At 37.7% G+C, this 21,740-nt stretch overlaps 1 protein-coding gene across 1 annotated transcript in view; it reads right to left on the minus strand.

Moving 5' to 3' along the window:
* Nucleotides 1–20,138, minus strand: part of MGAT4C (MGAT4 family member C) — a 227,911-nt gene extending 207,773 nt beyond the window's left edge. Inside the window, exon 1 of the mRNA XM_043561810.1 lies at nt 19,647–20,138. The gene's annotated coding sequence lies outside the window, so the exon portion shown is untranslated. The remainder of the gene's footprint in view (nt 1–19,646) is intronic.
* Between the last annotated feature and the right edge of the window lie 1,602 nt (nt 20,139–21,740).

The following is a 21,740-nucleotide window of genomic DNA, read 5'->3' on the forward strand; positions in this document are numbered from 1 at the left end:
AATCAATACTTAGGCAATAATAATATGACTGAGTTGCAGTTTAGTTATTTCCCTCTACTTTTTAAAAGCCACGTGAATTCATTATAAAATTAGAAGGTCATTATCAAAATGTATTAATGATTTTTCTTCTCCAGTAGAGAGTTCCCATTCATAGGTTTGCAAGTCCTAAATATTAGAGTTGGCAAAGCTCATCACGTGCTAGTGCACTGGAAAGTCAAGTAATACAAAAGTCTGAACACACAGAGGATGCTGTGAGCTATTTGTAAAGAATCCATGATTGAAAGAATTCAACCGAGGTGCACCTGTGTGGCTCAGTCAGTTAAGCATTCGACTTCGGCTCAGGTCATGATCTCACCAATTGTGAGTTCCAGCCCTGCATTGGGCTCTGTGCTGACAGCTTGGAGCCTGCTTCAGATTCTATGTCTCATTCTCTCTCTGCCCCATTTCCCCCCGCCTCTCAAAAATAAATAAACATTAAAAAATTAAAAAAAAAAAAGAAAGAACTCAACGGAATTGAGTTTTACCTTGTTCTGTTTTATACATTTGCATAGTTGTCTTGTTAATTTTACTACAACATTTACTACAGCATTATAATCTTCAAGTTTACCAAAATATGCAAAATAGGTATCAGCATGCAAATATGGGCCATGTGCACTCTACACCATTAAGAAGTTTATTTGAATTGAGCTTATATGGTCTCAGGGACAGCAGTGACAAGGCTCTTGCAGAAGAGACACAGCTGCAATGTGGTAGAAAACCTGGGCAGCACAGACAGAGCTTTGTAGCAGGTCTACATTTGTATTGTATACCATCTTCAAAGTGTTAAGCCTTTATACTCAATAATCAATATTCCATCCAGCACAATAATAAAACAGAGAATTATTTATGGTTACAATTACGGTGTACTTTTCAGTCACAGGATGAATGAAAGAGTTACTGGAGAGATGAAGTGATTTAAGGGAAAGGCCATTGAACCAGCAGCAAAGGCTTTCAAATGAGATAATAAACGTGAAAACCTTCAGGAAAAAGAAAAAGAGATAAAGTGTTATGCAAACATAGTGTTAATTTTAAAAATCTAAAATGTTCATTTCTGGCAGACCTGGTATTCTGAGATTCTGAGGCTATAGAATAACATTTAAAAATTGTTCAGTACAAACAGTAATATACGATGCCATGGGAAACTCTAAGACTCATGTTTCAACTTCAAACCTAGAATTTATTGCTTTTGAAATCTTATAGTTTGACCCTGAACTTCCTTTCTGCACACAATCTTTTAACTTTGTTTTTATATAGTCTGCTGATGTTCTTGTCTTTTTCCTTTAGGAAATGTTCCACAGCAATTGCATTATTAAAACTGGACATGTTCCAAAAGAGTTGTCAGAGACCATAGAAAACTTTGATTCGATCTCAGTGGAATAACTCCAAGGTAATTGTCCCAAAGTTATCCCCTTCTGGATGTCTCAATAAATCTGGCTTTGATAACATGAAAATTTGCCTTAATGGAAGCCTGTGGAGGAGAGAACATGACTACATTTGCTGTAAAAGGCCAAATTACACAGAAATTTCAGAGGGCTGGTAAAAATCTTAAGAATGTAAGAAAGCTTACCCCTTTTTCCTTTCTATTTCTTCCTCCCTCCCTCTCTCCCTCCCTCCTTCCTTCCCTCCCTCCCTATTTCCTTTCCTTCTTTCCTGGTCCTACAGCACTTGACCGTGTTTCAAAGAAACATGTTTTACAAAGGACAATTAGTATTATATGTTTGTACTAATTTTCTATTCTCTCCAAATGAAGTTCAGGAATCTCCGTAAAAATGATCTCAATCCTTGGGGCGCCTGGGTGGCTCAGCTGGTTCAGCATCCATCTCCTGGTTTCAGCTCAGGTCATGATCTCATGGCTCGTGGGTTCAAGCCCCATGTTCCAGCACTGTCAGTGAGGAGGCTGCTTGGGATTCTCTCTCTCCCTGTCTCTCTGCCCCTCCCCTACTCAAGCGCTCATGTGCTCGCTCTCTCTCTCTCTCTCTCTCTCTCAAGAATAAATAAGAATAAATTAATTAGTTTTAAAACATTTTTAAATGATCTCGTTAATTCTTAGAATGTCCTTATGTTGGAAAGTAGTGGGAAAATGTTACTCAACCTCTTAAATAGTGAGAAAAATAAGGTAGAAAGGCTTCAGTTGAGGTGCAGTTACATCTGTGGGAGATTCAGATGTACTACCAAAGTTTCACATTTTCCCCCGTTTATCATTTTAATAATAACATCTTAGTTCTCTTACCTTTCTTCATTGATCAAAAGATCTTATCCCTCTCTCTCCAAGTAGAACATTAGCTATTCTAAGGCATGTGATTCAAAATACAACTTTTCATTATATTTCTAGGACCTAGACCATTCTACAGAAACCAATCATGTATTAGGGCTGAATTAAATCAAACAATCTTTTTTTTTCCATTTTAAAAGTGCATGTGAGGGTTTTTTGTTTTTGTTTTTTTCTTTTTTTTTTTTTAATTTTTTTTTTCAACGTTTATTTATTTTTGGGACAGAGAGAGACAGAGCATGAACAGGCGAGGGGCAGAGAGAGAGGGAGACACAGAATCGGAAACAGGCTCCAGGCTCTGAGCCATCAGCCCAGAGCCTGACGCGGGGCTCGAACTCCCGGACCGCGAGATCATGACCTGGCTGAAGTCGGACACAACCGACTGCGCCACCCAGGCGCCCCTTCTTTTTTTTTTAAAGTAGGCTCCATGCTCAACATGGGACTTAAACTCATGACCCTGAGATCAGGAGTCATATGCTCTACCGGTTAAGCCAGTCAGGCACCCCACTTTTTTTTTAATTCAAACACTGCAAAAGGATTATATGTTGAAAAGTAGGTCTCTCTCCCATCCAGATATATAGTTGCTGACCCAGAGGCAAATGCCAATAACATTTTCTTGTTACATGTAACTTTCCAGTCACTTTCATGCATATTAATGAGTGTGTGTCTTAGTGTTTTTATTCTTTTTTGAACAAGTGGGAGAGCAAAATAAATATACTGTACTACATTTTTTAAAACTTAACAATATATACTTGATAATTTTTTCTGTAAACTTTTCATTTGAAAGTAACTTCAAATTTACACAAAAGTAGCAAGAATAAAAATAGTATAAAGAACAGTCATACATTCTTAACCTATATTTAGCTGTTACTAACACTTTGCCCTATTTATCATCTGTTTAATTTCTCTCCCTTTCTCTTTCTGTCTCTCCCTCCTTTTCCCTCTCTCTATCATTATTTGAAGGAAGATGCACACATCATGACTTTTTACTCCTAAATATTTTTATTTTTCATTTCTAAGAATGATATTCTCTTCTATAGCCATGGTAACATTCTCAACTTCAGTAAATTTAATATTGGCATAATACTTCAAAATAACACATGTCCATATTCCAACTTCGTCTATTGACCAAAAATATTCTTCAGAGCATTTTTATCTCTCCCAGTATCAGACCATATCAGAGCCTTTCTTTGTTTTTCCATGCCACTGATAATTTTTGAAGAACAGAATTTTCCTTGCCCTCTTTTTAATAGAATATTCCTCATTTTAGAATTGTCTAATATTTTCTGATTAGTTTTAGATTATGCATTCCTGCAGAAATAATACATAAGAGAGTCTGTTCTCCGTGAATCAAATCTGAGGTCGCATCATACCCATCTGTCTCTCATTGGTATTGTTGATTTTAAAAATTAAAATAACAGTCAAGGTGTTGCCGATTTTCTACTGTTATAATTATTTTTGTTCTCCCCTGCAACTAAGAAGCAGTCTCTCAGGGAGTCACATTACAACCATGCAAATATCTGGCTCCACATTTAAAATCTCCCCCTCCGATTAGCATCTATGAGTGATTCTTGTTTGATCTGATCTTTACTATTATGCAAACAAAGTGACTATTTGCCAACTCCCAGTCTGTCTCTCTATCTCCTAGTTGGTTCTCTACACTCTCATGCAAACAGGGACCATAACTTCTCCCCCATTTATTTCTCTACGTATTACTGACACGACTTGTGAATGCTTATTTTGTTCACTGGCTTATAATTCATTACCGTGATTATTATTTTGGTCCTCACATTTTCCCCAGAGTGGGTCACAAGGAAAAGGCGGTTGGAATCAGTGTGAGTGTTTCAGCGGCAGTTGATCCAGGCTGTCCCCAGAACCTATATGTGCTTGGCTACTAGATGTGGGAAAGCACTGTACGAACAGTCACCCAAATGCCACCAAGTAAGGCTCCCTCAGCTGTAACTGCACGTGGTTAACCGCATGTCAGCGTCACCGGACAGTGCTGACAAGCCCTTTGCTTCGGTCTGAGCAGTTATTTGGTTTGGTCGCAACAAAATCCATCTTCCTGAGCCTCACCTGAATCTGCTTGGCCAGCCCTGTCCTCACATCATCCCTCACAGACTGAGGGAGGGGAGGAAATGGAGAAGCCATCCATGTGACCGACTGCAGTGTCACAGTCATGTGTCTCAGAGGTTATCCCTGCTCCACTGCCTACCTCATTCTTTTTACTCTCCCATCAAATTGCCCTAGTGTCTCCCTTTAGCTGGGCCTCATACACAGTTTCCTAAGACCTCAGGAAGAACATTTAAGGGCCACTGAGTGAAATTTGAGTTTTCTCCAGGGTCTCAGTCTTACGTAGGGCAACTTTCCCTTTCAGAAGCGATCAGGGCATGGTGGTCGTAACTGCACCCATCCAGTCCAGCTCCAGAGAGCATGTGATAAAAACTTTCCAGTTGTAGGAACCTTCAGGAGAAATGCAAAGAAACACAGCACTGCCTTTCAGCTCACAGCCAGAAAGTTGTTTTTTGCCACCTGCTGATGCTGTTTCAGGTTCTGTTTCTCTTCTGTGTGAAACAGCCTCATGTCTCTTGTTTAAAAGACTCAGTGAAGCCTCAATAGTCCTCTCAGAGTGCCCAGTTTTGATACTTTGTTCCCACGTGGATAGGCATGGAACCTTGCAATAGTATTTTTTTCACTATTTCTCCTAATGCACATTCCACATGTACATACTTCTTTTTTTAATCCTACAGTTTCTGGATATCAGGTTATGTGATACAGGGCTAGGAGTTTCCAGAACCTTTACTGATTTGGTTTGTCTGGGAAAGTACTTTAGAATAAATATTGGAGTCTTTTGAGGTTATTGAAAGGCTAAAAGAAGAGGAAAAGTGGGGACATGGGGACTCCTGAAAGATTAGCTATGCTTCCAACCCCATCTGTACAAAGCCCCCCAGCAACGGCTTCTGAAAGACAGTAATCACAACCCCCCGCCCCCCGCCGAGTCACCACCTCCACACATGCACACACCTTCCAGCTCCTTATGGGTTCTGCTGGTGCCTCAGAGCTGTCAGAAATGCAGAGGGAGGGGTACTCATTCCAGCTGCTAAAGGAACCCAGATGTGCAACCTATGGTACACACAACTTAAGGTAGTCCCTAATGAGTCATGTCCTTGCATAATTCCTTCCCCTTGAGTATGGGTAGAACCTGTGACTTATGTGTAGCCAGTAGAATATAGCAAAAGTGATGGGATGTTACTCCCGTGGTTATACTGTTATATAAGACTCCACCTTAGCACACTCAAGAGACTCTTCTGGTTTTGAAGGAGTAAGCTGCTCTGTGGGGAGAGCCTCCCGACAAGGAACTGAGACGACCTGTAGGGACTTAGAGGAGCCTCCAGCTGATGGCCAGGAAGAAAATAGGGACCTCAGTTTCACAGTCACAAGGAACAGAATTCTGCCCACCATCACTCGGGCCTGAAAGAGAACTCCAGAAAGGGACACAGCTTGATAAACACCTTTATTGCAACCTCTTGAAACTCTGCGAAGATCTATCTAAGCTGTGTCTGTATCACTGACCTATTGGAGACTGTGAGATAATGTCTATTGTTTTAGGCATTTACATTTGTGGTAATTCACACAGCAACAGAAGACTACTACATGCCCCATGCAGTGAGAATTTCCCAGGAGAAGAAAGGAGGCACCATAGTCTAGCATAGCCCCTCTGACTTCTAAGTCTCAATTTCAGGCTCTAGCAGTCTTTAAGCTCCCAACCTGGTTTCAACAGGTAGCACCACTGGTGGAGTTTGTTCATCATTTTTATTCCAAAGAAAACTTAATTAATTATTATTTTTTTTATTTATATCTAAGTTAGCACATGGTGCACCAATGATTTCAGGAGTAGATTCCTTAGTGCCCCTTACCCATTTAGCCCATCGCCCCTCCCACAACCCCTCCAGTAACTGTTTGTTCTCCACATTTAAGAGTCTCTTACATTTTGTCCCCCTTCTTGTTTTAATATTATTTTTGCTTCCCTTCCCTGTGTTCATCTGTTCTGTGTCTTAAAGTCTTCATGTGAATGAAGTCATGTGATATTTGTCTTTCTCTGACTAATTTCGCTTAGCATAATACCCTCTAGTTCCATCCATGTAGTTGCAAATGGCAAGATTTCATTCTTTTTGATTGCCGAGTAATACTCCATTGTGTGTGTGTGTGTGTGTGTGTGTGTGTGTGTATATATATACCACATCTTTATCCATTCATCCATCGATGGACATTTGGGCTCTTTCCATCCTTTGGCTATTGTTGATAATGCTGCTATAAACATTGGGGTGCATGTGCCCCTTCAAAACAGCACACCCATATCCCTTGGATAAATATCTAGTAGTGCAATTGCTGGGAAGAATTTCTGAATACTCAGAAGAGCAATGTCTTGCCTAAGGCATGCCTATTTGAGCACAGGCAGAAGCACATGTACTATACTTCCAGTTTGATGGTGCTGGGATGTTGTTCAGTGGTCTAGACTCCAGGCTAGCTTACATCAACTAGGTTGGGAATGATGGTGACTGCCACAGCAGCTCGGGATCTACATGAGATACCCCCAATGACACTAACAACCATTGTGGCAGGAGGCAGACAGGGATTAACAGAAGAGTGACTTTCACTCTCACTTTTTTTTAAGGTTTATTTATTTACTTATTTATTTAGGGGAGAGAAAGAGCACATGTGCAGGAGGTAGGGAGGGGCAGAGAGAGAATCCCAAGCTGGCTCTGCACTGTCAGCAAGGAGTCTGATATAGGGCTCAAGCCCATGAATTGTGAGATCATGACCTGAACATAAATCCATGACCTGAGCCTAAATAAAGAGTCAGGTGCTTAGCTGACTGAGCCACCTGGGTGCCTCTCACTGCCACTTCCTGAAAGGGACCTCAGAGCCTCTAATTCTGGCTCTCCAATTACCAGTTCTCAAATTAAGCTGTAACAGAGAAATCCTTTCAGATTATGGCTCTCCAAAGGGATCTAAGTCTGGGGCCTCTCACCATATATTCATTTAATCAATATTTAATGAGTTTCTATTTTATGCCAGCACTGCTGATATAGCAGTAGGTAAAATGCATGAAATCCCCAAACATATGGAGCTGAGGGTCTAATGGGAGATACAAAGAAATGGCAATTAAAACGAGGAAAATAAGGAATGTGCAGGAGCCATTTGAGCACAAAAGAGGGACACCTCACCCATGCCACAATGTTCTAGGAAGGAGCCCCCATACCCCACCAGTGATGATATCTGCACTGAGACATACAGAATGAAAAGGTTGGACACTGCAGATGCTCCAGGCAAAGGGAACATGTATCTGCTCTCAGAGATGAGTTTGAGGAGCAGTGGTACTGAAGCATGGTGTTTGCCTGTTAGTCATGGTACTAAGGTACAGCAGTTATCCAGCATGTACTGGGTGCCAGTGTCGTGTCAAATGGATGCCATAAATCGACTTGTTTGATCCTCACAGCATCCCTCAGGTGAGGCAACTGAGACGTGGACAGGTGAAGTGCTTTGCCCATGCCCATACCACTGGTAAGTGAGGAAGCCAGAAATTCATATGCAGCTAACTGGCTTCAGAGCCCACTCTCCTAGCCCCTCCTCTCATACCCTCGCCTACAATCAGATGACTAAACCAAATAGTGAGCTTCAGGTCAGGCCTCGATTCTTCATCAATAGAGCTATGAACCCAACCTATAGGTCCAAATCCACCCCAGATTCTGGTACTTCTCTGACGTCGAATCTCTATTGCTTGAGGTCTTGCTGATAAGGGGAGCCCAGTTTGCCAGGTCCCCTGTTAGCAAGGCAGATTTCCCCACCGAAGCTCTGCCTCCTTGGACTTTTTGAAAACTAGAATCTTGTCTCTGAATCCAGTCTGCTTGCCTAGATCCCTCTTCTCAGACCTCAGATATGCTTTGCCATCTTTTTGGGACCTCCTCATATTTTGGTTTCACGAGTGTCTTTGCATTGCTTTTGGGTCCCTGTGCCTGTGCTTGTTTCGCAGGTCCAGCCATCTTCAGTAGAGCCTCAGTATAAAATCTTGCTAACTGAGCATCTCTATCACATGGAGGCAGCCATGGTATTCCCTAGGCATAGTGCAGTGGCCAGCTTTTCTGATTTCCAATCCCCTTTGACCTCACTTTTCTCTGAATCCATGGTACATCACACTCCTTCTGTGTTAGCTGCTAGACTTAGCAGGCAAAGTCTGTTGCTTTTTTTTTCTCATACTATTTTGGAAACAGGAATATCATTTCTCTCCTGACGAGAATATTTAAAGATGTCTTGCCCTTCCTAACAACAACAAGAACAAATAAATTAATCAAGTGTTCTTTTTTTCCTATGTGGATCAGAAATGTCTTAAGAAGAATTCTATAATCATTGTAGAATCATGGTAGCTCTGGTAAGCTACCAGAATATGTAGTTCAATGTATAACCAACTTTCAAAACAGATGTTTCCTCTATATTTATATAGGTAATGATATGTAATGTATATACACATATTTTGTATTCATATTTGTATATTTTAGGATAGTATTCTCTTGAATCATACAGATGTTTAATCCACATCCACTGGATATCTTTCTCTTTTGGGGTTTCAGTTAATTTTTCCAATGTCTTCAGGTAAGAGAGCTTTTCTATTTAGCAGGCCATGAATATTTCCTGGCACAACACTGCTTCTTTAGATTGTTTTGTGGCTTTCTGGAGGGCCCAAGTCTTAATGTTGGAAGGTTTATTTGTTTATTTGCTTGCAAAGCAAGAGTTGCTTATTGTCTATAAAGATGCTTATAAATGGCTTCCATTGAAACAGAATCATTTTTATGAGAATAAATTAACTCCTGAGTAAATAACACCACAATTTTCTACATTTTTGGCTATCTCGCTTTTTAAAAAAAACCAAAAAACAAAAAACAAGACAAAACAAAAAAAACCATGATGTCTTAAACATAATAACTAGATATTTAGTATCCAGCTATTTATTATAAATGTGTTTGCTACAAGTTATGAAAACCAATTTAAAAGGGTAAATGTTACCTAATATTTCATCCATCCATCCATCAAGAAAAGTTTTTCCAGTTATGAAGGAGTTATTGCTTGACAGTTACATCCAGAAGGTCTTTATTCCTTTTCAGTTCTAAATTGCTTGAACATGGTTTCAATTCCTAAAAATCAATTTCCTGCTGGACTCCTTGCTGTCTAGCATCTCAAACTACTTTCTTTAAGGCCACCAGTGACCTTCCCTTCAATTTAAAGTTCAGTTTTCTTTGTTCCTATATTTTGAGCCTTTCTGCTGCCTTTCATATGGTTGACCACCACATTCTCAATTACATTCTTTCCAGTTTCAGTAACACCAGTTATACCTGGTACAAGTTTTACATATGGTCACTCGGTTTATCTATACCTTTTACAAAGTCTACACCTCTTTGTATCCTTCAATACTCCGTATGTTCCAACTATCTGTATGCTATATTTATACCAAAATTTACAAGTAAGTATTGATAGTATTTTTGTAGTTTGGCGCATATCTCAAAAGTGCACAATCTATAATTTTGTTATCTACTTAACATATTATAATTAGCTATGGAGTCACCCACATATTAGTAACAAGGAGGCTGCAGAAACAGACAAGTATTTTAATACTCTCAGAAAGCCCATTCAGTTTTTCATTCTATAACAGTCACTAGCATGAGGACACCTGGGTGGCTCAGTTGGTGAAGCATCTGACTCTTTAATTTTTTTTTTAACGTTTATTTATTTTTGAGACAGAGAGAGACAGAGCATGAACGGGGGAGGGGCAGAGAGAGAGAGGGAGACACAGAACCGGAAGCAGGCTCCAGGCTCTGAGCCATCATTCCAGAGCCCGACGCGGGGCTCGAACCCACAGACCGCGAGATCATGACCTGAGCTGAAGTCGGCGCTTAACGGACTGAGCCACCCAGGTGCCTCGACATCTGACTCTTTATTTCAGCTCAGGTCATGATCTCATGGTTTGTGAGCTGATGCCCTGCATGGAGCTCGGTGCTGGCAGTGTGGAGCCTGCTTGGGATTCTCCCTCTCTGCTCTTCCCCACTCATGCTCTTTCTCTCTCTCAAAATAAATAGAATAAACTTCAAAAAAAAAAAGATTCACTAGCAATCATGTGCTTTTGATTTGCCCTGATGCTAATACATTTTTTTTTCCAGCTTCTGTTTGCCTACACCATTTATTGAGCTGCTATCCTTACTCTAGACATTATTCTTGATGCTGGAGATTCACTGGTGATTCAAAACAGACTCTGTAACTACTTTCGTGAAGATTAAGGTCTAGTGAGGAGGAATGGAACTAATCATTTAATCAACCAAGAAATCCTCCAACTGTAACTCTTACAAGTGTTAAATATTGTTTTAAGAGCCTGTAATAGGAAGATTTGACCTGGTCAACGGGTGAAGGAGAACCTCTGCAAGGATACACTTCTTTAACTGAGATTCGAATGATGATGAGTAGGAGGTAAGTGTGTGAAGGAGGTTCAGAGGAACCCACTAACCAGAAGGAATGGCATGAGTAAGTCTTAAGAATGGGACAGAGAAGATTGTAAGAGAGATGAAAATAAGTCATATAATGCTGAAATATACAGACCAAACATGTTGGCCTTTATAAACTGTATTAATATTGTCATTACCCTACACGTAATAGAAAGATATTGAAGAGTTTTAGGTGAAAAGAGAAAGAAAAAAGGCTATGGGGAAAGTAGAAAAAGGAATGTATTCTTCCCACATACAGATTTATATGGATTTCCCACCCTTAGGACCATCTTTTGCCTTCCTGATCTGAAGTCAGGAGGCAGGTCTAATAGTATAGATTTAATTTTCTGAATCAAAGGCATCTCATTCTGAATGTCCTTTGTTTAGTTCAGCTTTCTCTTCACAAGCTCTAAATAGAATTTCCTAAAGCTCCTTCTTCAGTCGATGTCCTTTAGTCATATTGCTTTTGAATGGCAACAATTTGAAGATGGGTACTAAATATCTCAACTCCAGTCTTATATATCTAATAACTACCAAGTATATCTTCTTTGTTTCTTAATGGGCATCTCAAACATAGCATATCCAAAGAATAGAAGGAGGAAGAAAAGCAGCTTCTATGATTCCTTCTTTCCCTCGGGCATTCATTTAACAAACATCTGCTGAATGCTTTTCTTTGAATGGGTATTCAAAGAATTAGGCAGAATCCTTGACTTCAAGGGAATACAATATTCCCTATAGTTATTTTTCGTACTCTATCATTAACTATAGCAATCTTGTATGCTAATGGATTTTTATTATACTTTTTTTCTCCCTACTCTCTCTAAAATGTTTACTTTCTTGGATCTTCACCTCTTTAATGCCTCATAGTTCCTGTCTATTTTTTTTATCTTCAACACCATTCCTCCTTGTTAATCTAAAGTTATAACTTGCATTTCATTACGAGCTATTGCTCTGAGAGTTAACATTGAAGATCCAAGCAAGCTGGAAGGAGTTCTCCCAGAAGCAGGCAGACACCTGTCTTACCTTTCCTGGGGTGACTTACAGTATTGTGTCGTGTGTCTCACCATGGCACCTGTATTCCAGATTGAACATCAACACCACATTTACCTCTGTTATCTCCACCACCTACCAGAGTTCCTATAGTATTGTAGATGTGGGAGGCTGTAGATAAAGCCTAACTGATTATGCTTCCCTTGGATGCCATCTCTTTCTCCATATTGGAGACTCACCATTATTGTATACATGAATAAACTTAGATTAACCGTTTTTGGGACGGTGTTATGGGGCAACTGTGAAACTAGTGTATGCTCTTTTCTAATGTTCAATACTTCTTTCTTTCACTCTTCTCCCCATAACTATTTTGTGTTTTTCATAAATCATATGCCACCTAAATCAGAGCAAGAAGGGAATGGAATGATGCTTTGTTTTTCTTTTAAAATAATTTTTAAATAAATAGCTTCCATGTAATGTGGTTCAAACAATTAACAAAAATGACCATAATGAATTGAGTCATCTTATAAAGAAGGAGTTCAATCTTCTAGATCTTCCTGCTGACCCTAGCCCAACACTGAAACATTGGGTCACTCGGGAATATATAGTTCCTATTCCTTAGATGAAGTCTGGTCAGGATCATCAAAAGTGAATGATTACTGACTCAAGGACTCTTTCCCAAACCCTGATATTCTGTTCAATTCTGCCATGTGTGACCCTCCTCTGTATTCCTGAGTAATTAGTCACCCCATTGGATATTACCCATCATTTAAAATAAATGAATAGAATGAGAAATTTAACAACGCTATTTGAAATTTAATGAAGTGAATTTTCCTGGCCTTCTTCCTCCTTTGATGGGTCAAACTGCCTTAAATAGTCTTTGGTAATCTTGTTTACTTTTTCTTTCAAAAAGCATTTCACATTTACTCAAAATCACAATGATGTATCTTATCACACATCTTCCACAGCATTTAAATTTAGAAAACACTCAATTTAACCAGCCAAGGCTTACAGTTATGCAGTTATGACCAGGTTGTCCCTACAGGTTATTTTTACAGCATCTGTACTGATACTTTGGTGCTCATTTTTAGTTCCCCTTCATCCCTGCCTCCAGTCATACTAAACATTGGTCCTTACATAAACACACTATGCTTTCTCCTCCCATTTTGGCTTTATATTTCCTGGAGGCACCTCTGCCTAAAATATCCTCTACTATTCTAGACCTGGGAAATTCCCTACTCATTTTTAAAAACTCAGACAAATGACAGCTTCTTTTGGATAACTTTTCTGATTTTTACAGGTAAAATAAGTCATTCCTTGTCCGTGTTAACCTCAGGACTCTGTGCTACTGCTAATATAAAACTTATCACAATGTGTTCTAATTATTTATGTTCAAGTTTGTGTTGGCCTCTAGACCATGAGCCCTTTAAGACCAGCATTGGTGCTTGTGTCCATTGTTGGCATGTCTTAATGCTTAATAACTATGTGCCCATGCTTTAAGTAATTTGTGGAATGAGGCAGTCCATTTAGAAGTAAAAAAAAATAGTAAAATGATCGTTCTTTTAGGTTTTTCACATACATTAGCACCTTGATTCTACAAGATTATAAACTGTGGAGAAGAGAATAATTTATCCTTTATTCTTGGATCTCTCTTGGGCATTTGGTAGATGCTCCATCAAAACAAAACAAAACAAAACAAAACAAACAAACCACACAGACACACACATACAGATTTTAAAATCAAAACACTCTTAATTTGCCTTTCAGAGGATGTTAGGGCCAGAGAACAGCATGAGCTAGAGAAGGACTTTAGCCTAATTATATCACCACATCATCATCCATGTGAGACAATGAACTACTGGAAAGCATGAGAGTGCTGATCTCTACATACATGAGAACAAATAAAACCTTTTATAACTACAAGTTTCAAACTCCCATCAACTCATGAAAACTAATGGAATAAAAGGTGATGACAGAGTAAACTAGGATAAAATGCAAAAGTAAAGTTATTGAACTTTTCATTTGAATTATACACATATTTGTGTATATATGTATTATAAATATACATGCATATTTATATATATGATATCCCATATCATATAATTTTAAAGCTGGAAAAAGCTCTTAAAAGTGGTTTAATCCATTTTAAATTTAATTCATTTTTTATGTTAAAACTGTGATTTCCATGACATATCAGACATCTTACATGCTTTAAGTGATAAGGCTATATCTAGTACTAAAATCTCCTGAAGTCAGTGTCAAGTTTTAAAGAGTAATTAATATGATTATGTCCCAAAGGTTTTGTGTTTGTAAATGTTGGATTCAATGAAACTCCCGAGTCAATTAAAACACACACATGCATAAAATACTAAGCAAGTGTCAATGAGAGTACTAAAAGAAGACAACAGTGATTGAGCACAAACCCTATGACAGACACTGACCTCATTACTTAAAAGATTAGCTCATGAAATTCTCACAAAAATCTTATGAGGTGGCTGCTTTTCTTTCTCTCAGTTTTTAAATGAAGAAATTAAGGCCTGAAAAGGATGGGGCAAGAAATTGTACTCGGGTAGTCTGGTCCCGGAAACCATAATCTTACCATAGTGCAGGTAAATACAGAATCTAACAAAAGAGTGTCTTTGAAGGCTTATGATATTTATTGATCTACTGAGTAGAAGTGTTTGTTCATCTGATCATTGTCTTACACATTTATAATTTTTTTAACGTTTATTTATTTTTGAGACAGAGAGAGAGAGAGAGCATGAACGGGGGAGAGTCAGAGAGAGGGAGACACAGAATCCGAAACAGGCTCCAGGCTCTGAGCTGTCAGCACAGAGCCCGACGCGGGGCTCAAACTCACAGACCGTGAGATCATGACCTGAGCCGAAGTCGGCCGCTTAACTGACTGAGCCACCCAGGCGCCCCAAATCATTGTCTGACACATTTAAATTGAGAAAAGTTGTTGGAACTCACCAGCCTACCAATGACAGCAGATTGTATCATGCTTCACCCCACATTATAAATTTCACCCAGCTCAGTATTTCATCTGAGTTCGCGGTACCAATATGAATTCTCTGTTTTAGCAAAACTATATTTTTCACATTGATTCAAATGCTATGGTACACCTCTGAGAGTTTTACAGCAGGTCATGGCATATTGGTAGAGAGTCACTTCTGAACGGAGACTTTGACCAAGCTATCTTTATACCATGCTCTGTTCCTCACCGTGAAATCAGTATCACAGAACAAACAACCAATCTTCTGCTTTTGGTAGAATTTTGTATTTAAAAAATGCAGTCTTATGTCAATTCATAATTTATCATAAACATTATCAAAATTAATTCTGGAATATTGTTAGGTAGAATTAGTTAAATTCAAGACCTGGTACCTTGTAACACTTGTTGGTAAAACATTCACAGTTTAATATCCCTTGACATATTGCTAATTCATACTCTTAATTATTGCATTCTAATTTTGCACTTTCATTTTGCACATTTCAATGTGCACATTGCACATTGCACATTAGTAAAGGGACTAAGTCCAGGGATATAACTTTATTATTATGCAATATTACAAAAGTAAAATATTTTGTGGTAAATCAGGTATGTGCAGGCAATTTTGAATTGTTTCACGATTTATATGTATGTCACTAGATAAGACTCCTCAGTGGCTAATTAAATGATACCATCTGAAAATGGTTTATCTTCAACGGATAGGTTCTATGTACAGATTGATTTTCTCTGAGGAGGTTCTATTTCAGGCCTTTTTTTTTTTTTCTTTTAAATCACTGGGCATCTGCAAATAAATTCAATGGGTAGTAAATATCACTCTTAGTTCAAATATCCTGGGAACCACTATTAATGTATTCCAAACTACTAAAAAAAATGATGTTAAACTTCAGGTTATCTTGTTTGCTTTATTCAAACACAAACTGCTGTCATTTGGAAAATACTGTTATTTTTTAAAAGAAAATAAAATTCATCCATTTCTCACTCTCCTACTTATACTCTTATCTAAACCCTATCTAAAACCAAAGAACTGTATACTCAATGTATCATGATAATCAAGGACTTTATTATAAAATAGAGGATAAATATAAAGCTATATTGCCTGAATGTAAACTACAGATACAAGGTAACTTTGTCCCAAATGATTTTTGTAATCCATTGCAAGGTAGTCATTTTATTTTTGTAAAGTTGCAGAGATCACATTCAAAGTCAAGTATGAGTTATAAAATAATTGATAGAAATTTCTGTAATGCCCAAGTGTGAAGTATTTACGAGTTCATTTTATGTTAGAATATACCTGAGAACTTAAAGATACATGGAAACACAAGAAATGCAAATAAATCCATCATTTACAACTCATGTTTCTTATTTACTAGTAAGTTGTTATATCTGCCATACCTTGAAATACATTAAATATTTTTAGTAAACTTAAAGATGAGAGTCTGACAGATTTAAAAAATAATATAACATGAAAAAAAACAAGGACTTTTATATAGCTCAGTTATAAATAAATTCCAAGCACCTAGATGACTGCTTGGCACAGAGTAGCCAAAAACAACAACAACAATAACAACAACTACAGCAACACACAAGCCACATAATTAGTCAGATATTTGGAAGGCTGGAGGAAGGAAGGGAGGAAGATTGATTGATTGATTGACTGGGGACATTTAAATTTGAAAATTCTTTTCTGAGTCCTGATTTTCCCATTTACTGATTTACTGGCTAAGTAATCTTTGGCAACAAGTTAAAAACTATTAGTCTCTAGGCACCTGGGTGGCTCAGTTGGTTAAGCTTCCGACGTAGGCTCAGGTCATAATCTCACTGTTTATGAGTTTGAGTCCCACATCGGGCTCTGTGCTGATAGCTCACAGCCTAGAGCCTGCTTCAGATTCTGTGTCTCCCTCTCTCTCTGCCCCCTCCCCTACTTATGCTCTGTGTCTCTGTCTCTCAAAAATGAAGAAATATTAAAAAAAAAACTATTAGTCTCTATTTCTTTGAAGCATAATATAAATTACTTTATCACAGAACAATTTTTGAAAATGAATATTATGTCCATGAAAACACTTTAAACATTTTAAAGTGTATATAAACCTGTTCATGTACATAAAATCTACATGTAAATATCCATGCATTTGCATACTAATACAAATTCAAGTTAAGATGACATTATGGTTACTATATTTTTTGTAGTAACTAAAAAGTTGGCCATGGAGGTCCAGAGCTTCTAAGACAAGCAAAGAATTCATGATATATCCAAGTACTTGAATTAAGAAAGCAGAAAACTAAATGGTATCCATGTATTCAATAATTAAAAGAAGCTAATGAAGGTGCTTAAATAAACTAATTTCCAGGAGAGGATTAAGGCATATAAGAGGAAAAAAGAATATTACTTTGGAATAGGTAATAATATAATTTGAAGAACCACTTTCAAAAGAAAACAATACATATAACACCTTCAGCCTCTGGGAAATGCAGAGAACTTCAGAAAAGGTAATAGAAACCTTTTATCCCTGTGCACTGTTTCCAACTCTTAAGACCTGCAAAACCTGTCACTTAATTAACATGTAACTTGGTACACCACAAAGAACTGGATAAGATAATATAGAGAAGAAAAATGCAAAAGAAGAAGAAAAGAAAAAGATGATTACTTAACTTGGACAAAGGACATATATGTTAAAAAGGAGACAAGGAACACAGCAATATGTGCACCATCATACGTTTTCCACCCGTGGCTTCCTATACTAAGAGTTCTTCCCAGGGAGTTTGTGGCATGGGAAATGGCTATGATCCCATTGATGCCCTCTCTTTAAAAAAATAAAATAAAATAAAATAAAAAACGAAACCTTTCTGTCAAAAAGTTAACCAACCAGGTAGATCATATCATGCACATCCATGTTGTACAAAGTCATTCAGAGGAAAACAAGTAAATGAGTGATTCTAACTACCAAAGCAGTGTATTTGTCATTACAGACAGTAATACCAAGAGAAGCATTCAGCAGGAAGTACAATTCTAAATGTCTAGACTGTTCATTGGCTGAGTAAGATTTTTCTTCATTGCTGACAGAATGATATAAATAGATTTTTAGAGAATTAATTATTAGGAAACAAATGCTTTCCTCTAGTCAAGATTGATAACCTGTGAAAATGACAATCAGGACCTTTGGGTTATTCAACTCTACTTTAAAGTACTTAAGGGAAAAAATTCATTTCAAAGTGGTGAATCGTTATGCTTTCACATTCACATTATCAAAACTTTTGGATTCCCATTTTTAGATTTTGAAATTCACAGAATACGCAAACTAAGCCTCCCTGTGAAAAATTTAAGCTTGTGAGATTTGGTGGATAATACGCTGTTTTGCATGAGACAATAGGCTCAGTGCTTTTGATTCCATTAATACACATCTGACATTTTCTATAAAGTCAGTTTTGTTCAGACCTGATTGACTGAAAGAGACAATTCGAGCAACAGTAATGCCAAGCACTGCCAAACAGGACCGGGCTAGTAGGAGAGACAGAAGTGTGACACAGCTGAGAAATCCCTGCTGTCTTGAAGTACAACTTGAGCACCTCCAAATCCTGATTCCGAGTTATCCAAATTACTGGCTTCCACAGGCAGACATATTCTATGGTAAAGTAGAGTAAAAATAAATCTGCAAAGCACGAGTATACTGGAGCCTGATGGATAAGTCATTAGTCAAAAGTTTTATTACCCTAGAAGAGATGGTGATAGTATTAAAATAAAAGAATGTGTTAAATTAAGTGCCAGCTATTTACACGTGTCTGTGTCTTTGATAAATAACTTCATTCCACTCTAAAATGACAAAGGTCTGCTACTTTACACTGTGATCACAGACAATATTTGAGAAGTTAAAAGTGTTTTTGAATTCTTCATTTCGTAGCATATGCACATTTCCAGTCAATTAAAAGCTTTTATTGTATCTAATGTTTCAGGATCTCTGTCAGATTCAGTGTCCTAGATCTACAGCAAGTCAACAGCTCTACATAAATTTGTTTTGTTATAATAGTGTAAGGATCCTCAGGTGTAAATATCACTACTAATAGATTATTGAATAATTTAAAGCTTTATTGTCAGAGTTTAAATGTTCCACAAATCCATAAAACAGTATTTTGCTATTACATTCAAAAGTACTTAATGCAATCAATGATTTTAACATCTCTTAATTCCAGAAAAATAATTCCCACACTGTTCCTTAAAAGTATTTGCTATCATCATTTTCTTAGATGAAAAATGGCAAATGTAAATACAAAGTAGTACAACTTCATTCCAGAAGCTAAAGACTTGGCTCACTTGGTAAATTTTGTTTTTCTGGATAGATACAACTTGGAAAACTGTCCCAAAGAACTATCATTTAACAATTAGAAACTTTGACTCATTTTAAATTGATAGCAATACTACTTGGGGTTGACCACTTCTACTCTTTGCTACTAATAGCAAAGTATAAAGAAATGGAGCAGAGTGGTTTCCATATCCACATGTCTCTTCTAAAAAACATATTCAAAATAATGATCCTATAGTAGCAGTTCTTTTCCTTTTCTAAAGAAAAGCTGAATTTACCTGCCATTCATTTTCTACTGCAAATTAGTTTGCCAGGTAAACGTTAGCATGCTCTTTTTCAATTCATTTTGCTAAATCCACCTTTCCTTTTAATAATGCTAAATGCTGTTCTGATTAAAAGCTTACCGGATAGTAATCCTGTTCGACCCTGACACCAGTTTCTTACACTGTTTCCTCTGTTAGACACATCTACCTTTATTTTGAAAGAGAAGGTAAAACAGAAGAGGCTCTTACCAGAGACAGGGAAAACAATTCGTTCAGCTAGATCCAACAGTGCTCTGTGCAGCCTGGCAGCATGAGTGATCCTTGGGCCTCACACAAAAGCGAGATAATTGGCTCTCAATGAAGAGATGTAAACATCCATCATAATGGCACTGGGGCTGAAACTGAACGCTACCTCAGCTGTTCTATGTACTCCGACTGGAAGATGATGTCACAAACATCAACTGGGTGTACTCTCATTGGCTTCTGTTACCTGGAATCATATCTTAACCCTAAACTGTCAGCTGCAAATTGAAATGCTCATCTCTGGCTATAATTTTGGCTGAAAAGGGAATGAAAGTGATGTTGAGCTCCTGGAGGTGAGCAAACTGAAAATACTGCCCCTCAAATATGCTAGGACCATTTTACATAATTAATTAATTGGTATCTGTGAAAATTTTATTTTTTTAAATATTTATGAAGTGGCAATATTTATGAAAGGTATTTCCCAGAATGGATATTAAAGGGAAATGTTAATGCAATAATAACATCTGGAATTGTAAATTTTGTAATTGCTTTACATTGATTTTACAGAACTACCCTGTGAGATTAAGAAAGTCAAGGTGAGAAAAATTACAGTGTAGACAACTATACAGTGGAGCTTTCAATCAATTTGCTCACAGTAGCCATCTATACTTTTAAATCTTCTAATAAAAAAAATAGAGGTGCATTTTACTCCCTGAATGTTAAACAGTATCTCCAAAGTTTTGTATAATGAAGCTTAAAATGTGAGACATTAAAAGTGTAACATCACCAAAATAGTAATGTTAAATATTGGTTTTTACAAAGGGTAATTTATAAGTCACTAGAACCATAGACAAGCCCATTTCAGTAATTGAAGGCTACTTTAGAATATAGTGCTGTTCTCTCTGAGCACGAACAGGGAATAATTACCCATCCCTTACTCTCTATCCTGACAAAAGCCCCGGACTTCTCCCCAGGCTTAAATCCAGTGGGAGAAGGGGATAATGGGCTAAGCCGGTCGCAGCAGCTTGCTGCCAGAGGGACAAAACTACCATCACCTTGAAATATATCTATGCTTTCTCCACCAAAGGAGCTGTCAGCCGCATAACTGTGAGATGCAAGAATTACCAGAGCTATTCAATGACCGGCTCCTTCTAAATCCAGCCCAGTCATATCCCAGGGCAAGCCCTTTAAAAGCTGTGCAGCTCAGCATGCAAACAGTACAACCACCTGGAGAGACAGTGAGAGAAATTCTTTTCATCCATCCTCACCTTTAGGGAAAGGAAGGTCACCCACAGTGCCCTGATATGCCTTTATGTTGATACGTGTCTTTGTGAATAACGGATTCAGGGCGCATAGTTGTTAAGACTATTTCACATTTTCAATGACAGACAATTATTTTTATTGTATGGTTCAATCAGAGTTCTAAAAGTTGAAAATCTATGAAATATGCTTTCATCAACCATACATTCAAAATTTCCTCTCAAGTTCTGACTCTCATGACCATTGTTTTAACCGTTTGAATAATCTTAGTAGCAGGTTTGTATGTGAGATACAGGGGCAAGAATTCTAGATTTGGGCTGCAAAGATCCAGCCTCCAACTCTTGCTTCATCACCTACTATTTGTGAGAACTTTGGAAAATTAATAACTTTCATGTATAGAATAAGAATGATAATGCTACATACAGCAAAAAAGAAAAAAAAAGTTGTAGGGATTAAGTGAGGCAATGTATGAAACACTACGTAAATTCAAAAGTCTTACATAAATAGAAGAGGAAATTAATGTTATTGTTATGTAAAATATATTCATTTTAAAGGCATTTGTGTATTTAAAGTGAGGAGTCAATTTAGTGTCTTCAAAATAATGAAGTTAGAAATATTACCCAGGGGCGCCTGGGTGGCTCAGTCGGTTCATCCTCTGACTTCAGCTTAGGTCATGATCTTGCTGTTTATGGGTTGGAGCCCTCATTGGGCTCTGTGATGACAGCTCAGAGCCTGGAGCCTGCTTTGGATTCAGTGCCTCCCTCTTTGCTCCTCCCCCACTTGTTCTCTCTCTCAAAAATAAGTTTTAAAAAATTTAAAAAATACTAAAAAATAAGAAAT

Source organism: Prionailurus bengalensis, chromosome B4, assembly GCF_016509475.1.
Source record: "Prionailurus bengalensis isolate Pbe53 chromosome B4, Fcat_Pben_1.1_paternal_pri, whole genome shotgun sequence".
Lineage (NCBI taxonomy): Eukaryota > Metazoa > Chordata > Mammalia > Carnivora > Felidae > Prionailurus > Prionailurus bengalensis.